Source organism: Crocuta crocuta, unplaced genomic scaffold (assembly GCF_008692635.1).
Source record: "Crocuta crocuta isolate KB4526 unplaced genomic scaffold, BGI_CrCroc_1.0 scaffold186, whole genome shotgun sequence".
In the NCBI taxonomy this organism is placed as follows: domain Eukaryota; kingdom Metazoa; phylum Chordata; class Mammalia; order Carnivora; family Hyaenidae; genus Crocuta; species Crocuta crocuta.
In genome coordinates this window covers 6,345,303-6,354,552 of record NW_027551569.1, presented here as the reverse complement: position 1 = coordinate 6,354,552, position 9,250 = coordinate 6,345,303, and positions in this window count along the sequence as shown.

The window sequence follows — 9,250 nt, the reverse complement described above, 5'->3', positions numbered from 1 at the left end:
TCTTCCTTATTCTCTTAATAACATTTTCTTTTCTCTAGCTTACTTTATTGTAAAGATTCAGTACGTAATACATATAATGTACGAAATAACGTGTTATTCGACTGTTCATGTTACCTTTAAGGCATCCAGTCAACAGTAGGCTATTAATAGGTAAGTTTTTGAGGAGTTCAAGGTTAAAGGCTGATTTCCAACTGTGTGTGGGATGGTCACCCCTAACACCCGCATTATTCAATGGGTCTCTCTCAGTCTAAGTATCCCTTCTGTTTTTCCCTGTGTCGTCTGGTCACAGGAGGAAATGGTAATGAACCTACCTGTTCACAGATGGCGTAAGTATTGGGTACAGCTCAGCATACTAGAGGTGGGCAGAACTTAGGTGTCATTTATGGAAGTGATTCAGTCTTTGTGGGCTTGCTTCCCCTACAGGACCAACCAGGGGCCAAATGGAAACAAAGAAAAGATTAGTTCTCATTAGTTTGGCCCCTTTTCCATTGGTGGTGACTGTGACTGTGACTCTTGCCTACTTTGAATTGAGGGTGTCAAAGAGATTTCTGGTACAAATATTAACAGTGCAGAAAATTGGCCCAGACTATGGAGGGGAGTTTGAAAAGGAAAAAATCAAGGCCACTGTGTTCTTAAAGAAAAGACTTTGAGAAAAACCCACAACTTGTAAATTTCAAAAGGCCATTTTCTTTCCATTTTTTTCTTTATGAGATACAGATATAATAAATAATCATTTGTACACATTTGCCTTAAGAAAAGATGCTCTGAAATGGGTGGTGGTGGGATTCCAGAAGATTGTTTTTCCCTTGTTTAGATCTAAGGTCCAATTTTCCCACAATAGATGTGAATGACAGTGTGGTCGGATGCTAAGTGGTGGCAGGTTCTAGAGTCAGTATGTAAAAAAGAAAGTCATGCCCAGTAAAATTACCTTGGAAGATAACTCCCCTATTAAGATAGGGTGTATGGGGCTTTGTGCATCACACGCGAATTGCCTTGCATTTAGGGGCCAAGATGCACGAAAAGATGCACATATATATACATCAGATTCCACATAAGGTGTTGGGTGAGAACTGAAGCCAGTCACTGAGGAAATATCTGCCATCTTGTTCCTCACCTTGTGAAGCCTATACTCACTGAGTGGAATGGGGCCTGAGGAAACATCGTCACTCTTCACTCTCTCTGTCTCTCTCTCTTTCTTTTCCCAGAATGTGGTGTGGGGGCTTATCTTAAAGCTGGGCTTTGTAAGGCAATCCATTATATTTGCCCAGATTGCATCTTGTAGATCAACAAACTTAGCATTATATTTTAAGGTAGACTTATTTAATTAATTACATTTAATGTATTAAATTCTAACATGAATTGATTCACACTTCACCTAAGATTGAGAAAGCCAGGAGGTATGGGGTGGTACGAATGGAGTGGAACTGATTATAAAAGCAGGGATTTTTAGGAGGATAATGAAGGTGCCTGCCCTCATTTGCTTGGAAGTCCAGTCTAGAAGCTCTGGACTGCTGCAGCAATAGTCTTCTGTGAGGACAACTCTTAAACATGGGTCGCTTTCCTGGCTGGGGTCCTGCTCTCGTTAGGTTGGGCCGGAGGGCAAGAGGAGAGATAGATTGGAGGGATGGAACTGAATCCTTTCTAGGTAGCCCTCTGATTCACTCCCTCATCCCCGGATAGAAACAGGTGTCCACCAGACTTGTATGTCACCGAGAGATGTCTGGGGGCCCAGGCAGAGGGGACATTCCCCAAACACCCAACACGTGATTATTAAGCATCTGTGAGATGTGGGGCATCTGGGGGAAGTATCGAGTCCTCTTGGGGGCAGCCTACACACCTTCCCTCTTCCCTGTCCTGGAAGCAGGGGCTAGGTGAATGGAGACGACACAATTATGGCTGCTCGGTGCCGTCTCAGTCAGTGACTTGTCTAGCCTTGCTGACCATGTGGAGCAGGTCAGTGGAGTTAAGATGTGGGTTTTTGGAGTCAGGCAGACCTGGGTTCAAATCCCACTTCCGGCACTTGTGAGGCGCACGACGTTGGACAAGTTGTTAGGCCTTTCTGAGCTTCAAGAAAGTTATTGAAATAGTCTATAAATGGGAATGATGCTTACTGAACACCTGCTCTGTGCAAGGTACCAAGGTTCTCTGCCCAGGAACCTTACAGATTATGGGAATGATACTGGTGTTTGTAAGTACAAGCCACGGTAGGTGCCCCAAAGCGAAAAGGAAGAAAAAGAATCATATGAAACTGTGTAGCCCTAATTTGGGTCATTCTGGGGAGAAGGCTTTAAGGGACGGCTCTCTTAAAAACTGCCATTTAAGTTGAGAGCTATAGGATGAGAAGATTGCAAGCCAGAATAGGGAGGGAGAGAATGTTCCAGCAGGGAACAAAGCATTTGTTCCCACCTCCAGCTGAGAAGACCGTTCGCCCTCCCCTAGAGCAGAGGGTGCCCTTCCTAGCTGAAAGGAAACTTGCTGAGCCTCTGGGGAAGATCCTGTCACTACTCAGAGCCCCCAGAGAGAAGATTCTGTGGCTCTAACCCTCTGTGTCCCACCCCCACAGGATGTACAGGGCTGGTGGTCCTCAGAGGGGAGCCCCGAACCTTCCCAGCTATTTTCACCTCCCTGAGAGCCTGTCTCCAGTGAGGCTGGGCTCCCAAGCTGGGCGCCCGCCAGTCAGTCTGGCCAGGGAAGGAACTATTTTGGGAATTTTTATGATGGAACAATATTTTTTTGGTAAACAAACGGAAAGCTGTTAAACAGGGACGCTCACCCCCTAGCTCCTGTTCACCTTTCCGCACGTGGAGGTGTCACAGAGGCCGCACTGTCCAGCGCTGGGGAGAGTGTCCCATGGTTACCCACCTACAGCGTACACCCCATCATTTCTCTCAGGATAAATATCCGCAGAAACTGGGAGGCAGGCCGCTCCCCAGGCCCTGCCTTGGGCACAGTTGGGGCCATGTCCAGCCTGATTAACCCCTTAGGGCTGGAGGGTGGCCTGGGTTCGGAATGCTAACTTTTGCAGGGACCTTAGAGAGAACATCTACCACCTCTGTCCATCCCCCTCTATGGGGAGGGCACCAAGGCCCAGAGAGGGGAGGCCCCTTTCCCAAGGTCACAGAGCCCACCAACTGCAAAGGAAGTTGGAATCCGGGTACCAGACTCCTAGTCCTCTTCTCTTTCAGGAACAATAAGCCGGACCAGTGGTCAGGAAGAGGAAAGAAAGAGTAGACTCTGAGTTTGGTGTTTTGCAGATAGCCTATGAACGATATACTCAGGGTCAATCCTGAATACTAAGTTCCTCAGCACTGACTCCACCCTCTGCCTCCCCTGGCAGACGAATCTCCTTCTGAAGACCTGTCCTTGACTCTGGCCCTGTCCTGACCTGGCTGGGCACTCACCTCTGATTGGCTGTTGTGGTAGCTGGGACTTTGTGACCCAGGACCCCTCTCCCTAGTTCTGTGACCACCCCTGCTAAGCATCATTCATCTCCTGTTCTACCCTCAGCTGCTGGGACCTCCCTTTCTCAGCCTGAGCTCTCATCATGTGTTTTTGTTTGAGCTGAGAAAGTTAATTAGGGTCCCAACTGAAAACAGGATGAATGCATTACCCCTCCTCTTGACGGAGCTGGGAGGCCTGCCCTATTATTATAGTAATAATAGCTCTGTGGGACCCTCATAGACATGTTTTCATACAGCAGCCACACATAGTAGGGGTTATTTGTCCCACTTTGCAGATGAAGATACTGAGGGCCAGAGAAACCCAAGATCACAGGCCTGATGAGTAAGTAAAGAAAGAAGATTCATGCCAGCTCTATCTGGCTCTAATTTCACAGCTCTCCCCACCAGGCCACCCGAAGGTATGAGACAAAGGGAATCTGGCCAGGACAGTGGCAAAAACATGTAGCAGATGGGACTTTGGTACAAGCTCTAATACATCAAATGTCAGGACTTGAAGGACAAATAGAACATATTACCTAGGTTTGGAGTCTTGTATTGGTCAGGAGTCTTCCATTTTTAAGTGAAAGAAACCCAACTCAATGCAGCTTAAGTAAAAGAGTTTATCTTTCTTTGGCTGCCTTGGAAATCCGGGGATACAGCTGGCTTTAGGAACAGCTTGATCCGGGATAGCGTTTCTCTTTCTCCTCCTCTTGGCACCACATGATGGGGTCCGTGGTTGCTGGAGCCACAGAATTATCCTCTCTCAGCAGAAAGGGACAATTTTCTTTCATATCTTTAGTGAGAAAATCCCAGAAGGCCTCCAATGAGCGGCCTCAGGTCATGTGCCCATCTCTGAGCCAATCACCGTAGACAGAGGAATGGAGGCCTCCAAGTCCAGAAATGTGCCACATAGAAGGCACTGCCCGCAGGGGAAAGGAGCTCGGGTGTCTGAGGAAGGGGAGAAAAAGTATGGAAAGATAGAAACGATGGCTCTCCTTAGGCTTGGGGACTAGGAGAATGTTGGCACCGCTGACGATCAGAGGGAAAATTAGGAGGAAGCATTAGACGGGAGTAATGCTAACTCTAGCAGTAATAAGTAAGATTTATGGCTTTACAGCTACCTTTCACACACCTTATTCGTCCTCTAACCCTGAAAGGCAGGCAGAACAGCTGTTGTCGCTGACCTCATTCTACAGACGAGGGACGAGTTTGGAGAGGAGAAGGGGTACACTCCTGGCAGTCACTTTCTCTGAGTCCCAGTTCAGGAGACAAGGTATACTTGTGTGAAGTGCCTGGTCTCCTGAAGGCAGACACTGCATTTGAGGTGACAGGAACACGAAAGCAGGTCACTCTGCGGTCATCCACCTTGGTGTGTTCCCCTGCTAGGCGTCATGTGCCACGTGGGCAGCGATCTTACCTGTCTAGTTTGCTGCTCTACCTTAGCGACAAGCTGTGCTTAGCATGCAAGGGGCATTGACTACAAAGTGATCCAGTTGTTTCCTGTTGAGGGGCTGAGTCAGTGGATGGAGGTTGGGGACCAGAGTTGAGCCCTGGGAGGGAGTACAGCGAGAGAAAAGGGGTGGGGGTCCAACATGGGCAGACCTGGCTGGCCACGTGGGATCTATAGGCTCTGGGAATCCCGTTGGCGTCACAGGACTGGGTTGGCACCAGGTGAGTCATGCCTTCTGGGGCCTGTCTTGGCTGTGCCTGGTTACACGTCTCTTTAGTAAAGTTCGGGTTAAGTCAATCAAGCTCCATTTATTGATCACCAACCATATGCCAGGCTTTGTGCATATATTGGGCACCAGGTGTATATGGTGATAAGTAAGATACAAATCTGCCTTTTTAAGGGTCACTCGCTCACTTAACCCTTATTATTTCCCAGGTACTGGGGTAAGCATTGGGTGCATAAGATTTGGTCAAACTGTTGTTCTAGGTGGGATGACACATTTATGCCCAAATAATCATAATACATACAATGTGTAAGTGATTTGATCTGTATATAAAGAGTGGTTTGGGATTTCAGAGATAACAGTGACTAATTTTTGTTCTGGGAAATTCAGGGAGCTCTTAATAAGGAGATATTGGAGCTAGACCAGCAGAACAAAGGAAGAAGGGAGTGTGTGCCTGGCATGCTCAGAGGATGGGTGGTGAGCTGTTTGGGTGGGGAGAGTTGGTGCCCAGGGACAGCCCAGCCCAGCCCAGGGGTTTTCACTTGATCCTTAGATGTCCTGGTCCCTTGAAGGGAAACACCTGCCTGGGATAGGTGTCTGTGCTTTGTCATCCAGTCCTCTGTTGGTTCCACAGTTTGTACTCTGGTCAGCATGTCCTGTTTGGGTCTAGCTTTATTTCTTCTTGAACTATAAGCTCCCAGCGGGCAAGCTTTTCCTCCAGTTTCCATGCATTTTTCCTTTGCGCTCGAGCCCAGTTACAGCGTGGATCATAACCAGGCTCCCTGGCGCTGCTGGGGCCAGGTGTGTCACAGGGAGAGCTGGCCACCAGCAGTGCTGAGTGACTGGGGTCAGGGGCAACTCCAGGACGATCAGAGCTGCTGAAAACGAGCCTTCCCTGGGCTTCCCTCACCCTCCACCCTCGGGGCTCACCCAGGACGTGTGTGCTGGAATGTGCCCCTTGCACAAACCCATGCCCATTCCCCCTCATTTGATGGTAGAACTCCTGCGTGTGACCTGGGCACACCCCACCCAGCCTCCCTTGCTGCTTGGAATTTCCATGCAGCTATATCCGGCCACTGGGATATGAGCAAAAGTGACCCATGTTTGAATTGGTGCTAAAAGGAAGGTATGGCCATTCTCCTGCCCTTTTCTCTTTCCTTCAGTAGGGGATGGGGGCCAGGGAGAAGCCATTTTAGACACGACAGGGGAAGCTGTGTGCTGAGGACAGCAGAGTCGCCTCCTGGCTTCGACCTATGCACTATGCACTGGCGTATTTTTAAACCTCTTTATCATAACAACATAGTCTGTACCTAAGTCCAATTAGTAGAAGGAACCTTGGGCAACTAGTTCTTTGTCCTGTGGCCTTAGACAAAGCCACCTTATCTTTCTAGGCCTCTGTTGCCACATCTGTCAGAGGGGACTATGAATACCTTCTTCCTCGCTCAGTACGAAGCATCTAAGAGCCGTGGGTGTAACTCTGACTTGAAAAGCATCGGAGCAAAGCCAAGGTGGGTGGGAGCGTTTTCAGGGTGAGTGAGTGATGGTCTCTGATGGCGGTTTATCATGAGCCCTTTCTTCTTCAAGAGTTTTTGAGTGGCTCAGTTAAACTGCTGGCCCAGCTAATCAGAGCTGGGGTGAGGGGGCCCTCTGTGTTCACCACCTGCCCAGAATAATTCTCCCTAACCTTTAAAGTGCTCAGAAAACACCAAGTTTGTCTTGGCTGTAATGGGCCAGGCCTAAGGAAGTGATCTGGGTCAAAAGCTTTTACACAATTGTAAGTAATGGAACGCAGCCTCATTAAAATGCCACGGCGCGTTGAGTGTTTATGTTTCATGTTCGTGACGGGTGAATGTTTAAATTCACATGAAAAACATAAGCACCGAGATGAAATAACTAGCAGGGTCTGGGTCACTATTTCAAGACGAAGGGTGCTCGATGGTGACAGCAGCGTTGACAGAACACACAGACTCTGAAGTCCACGGAGGGCGCAGCTCACACGGCCCTGGGGTTCCCACTTCGCAACCCACCCGTCAGCACCATCTGCCTTTTCTCATGGAGCCCAGTGCACGGGGCTCGCTCAGTGCACGGGGCTCGCTCAGTGCACGGGGCTCGCTCAGTGCACACCTGACTGGCTTAGGATACGCGAAGGACTGAGTGATTTGGGAGAGGCAGGCAAAGAGTGGAGTTTGGGGACTTGTTCGGGAAATGGAATGAACAAGGGAAAAAGGAAGGATGTCCAGGAAAGAAATAAAACAACGTGTTTGAAAAATCGGAAACAAATTCCTTAAATACCTCACGGTGGGAGAAAAGTAAAACAAATTGTGGCCCAGTCACCCATTCCATTCATTAAAAAGACGGATGTATTAATTGTCTACTGTGCACCGGGGTCCTGCGTTACTAGGTTCTGGAACAAAATCCCTGACATCAGATTATGCTGCTATTTAAAATGATAGTTCTGGAGGTGCCTGGTGGCTCAGCTGGTTAAGCATCCGATTCTTGGTTTTGTCTCAGGTCATGATCAGGCTCAGGTTCGAGCCCTGTGTTGGGATCTGCGCTGGTAGCACAGAGCCTCCTTGGAATTTTCTCTCTCTCCCCTTCTCTGCCCCTCCGCCACTCATGCTGTCTCTCTCTCTCTCTTCTCTGTCAAAATAAATAAATAAACTTAAAAAAATAAGAAAAAATAAAACGATAGCTCTGGAGCTTAGATAACAGTATAGAAAATGCATATGATAAAACTTTAGCAGAAGATGCAAGGGTCAACATTTACCTTCAGTGTGATGACAATTAGGTTAAAAAAAACCAGATGCAGAGAAGGAAGTGAGAGGAAATACCGCAAACAGGCAATGATTGTGTTAGAGTGGTGGAGTTAGGCCAACCTGTCTTTATTCTCCTAACTTTCTGTGCTGTAGTTGTATTCCGTTCATAAATGAAAAACAACTTTTTTAAGTAAGAAGGGCCATCACCTGATACACTGACCCTCCTATATAATCATCGGTTCAGCTAGACTTCGAGGAGTACTTCGCTCTGGACAAGCCCATCCTCCCGCATCAACCTGGCCGCTGGCATTCTTCAGGGGCTGAGCTCTGCTGCTTGGAGTTTGAATCAGACATGTTAGAGCTCGGGAGGGCCCAGGATATGCCACAGGGCACCCCTGTTCTCAGTGATTGCAAACCCAGCGGCTCGCCAGGGGGAATGGAGAGGACCCTGATCCGGCACAATGCAAGGGCTGCTATTTCCCCTGACTCTTGGGGCCAGGCTCCTGCCCATTTGGGGCATGAGATGAAGGAGTTGGCCAGCTTCCTGCCTTGGGAATTGAGGGACCAGACATCACATGCCAAGGCCAGGCCAGGCACTCACAGCTGCGCTTGCCTCCCCTGGAGAAAATGAAGGTTCTGTGTGCCCTCTCCAAATAGGCCTGCTTAGGGCATGACTCTGGGATGTTGCTTTGGAACCAAACAGACAAGAATTTTTAAAAATTTTACACATATTTAATCTAAGAGCCACATGCACATGGTTTGAAAAAAATCAAATGGTGCAGAAGGGCTTATAGTTAAAAACAGATTTCCATTTCATTTCTTGAATTCGGTCTTGCCTCTCAGAGGCTATGGCTTTTCACTGCTTCGATTTTGGGTTCAGCCAGTAAACCTTGCTTTCTCTAAGTCATACACTGATAATTGCTGTGTTCTGGTGGACCCTCTGGGGACATTATCTGTTTTCTCCCTGCTCTGATAAAGCAGGACTTAGCTCATGCGTCCACGTTGGGGGGACATGGAAAAGTATCACCCAGACCTCCTTTCAAGAACGGACTTGCTGGGGTGCCCGTGTGGCTCAGTCAGTTAAGCGTTCGACTTCCTTCGGCTCAGGTCATGATCTCACGGTTGGTGGGTTTGAGCCCCGCGTCGGGCTCTGTGCTGACAGCTAGCTCAGAGCCTGGAGCCTGCTTTGGATTCTGTGTCTCCCTCTCTCTCTGACCCTCCCCTGCTCACGCAGTCTCTCTCTCTCTCTCAGAAATAAATAAAACATTAAAAAAAAAAAAAACGGACTTGCTGCCCAGCTGTAAGGAGTGTGGTCAGCAGATGGCCACCAGCTGGCAGCTCATGCAAGGTCAGCCTCAGAGGTATGGAGAGCCACCTGGCC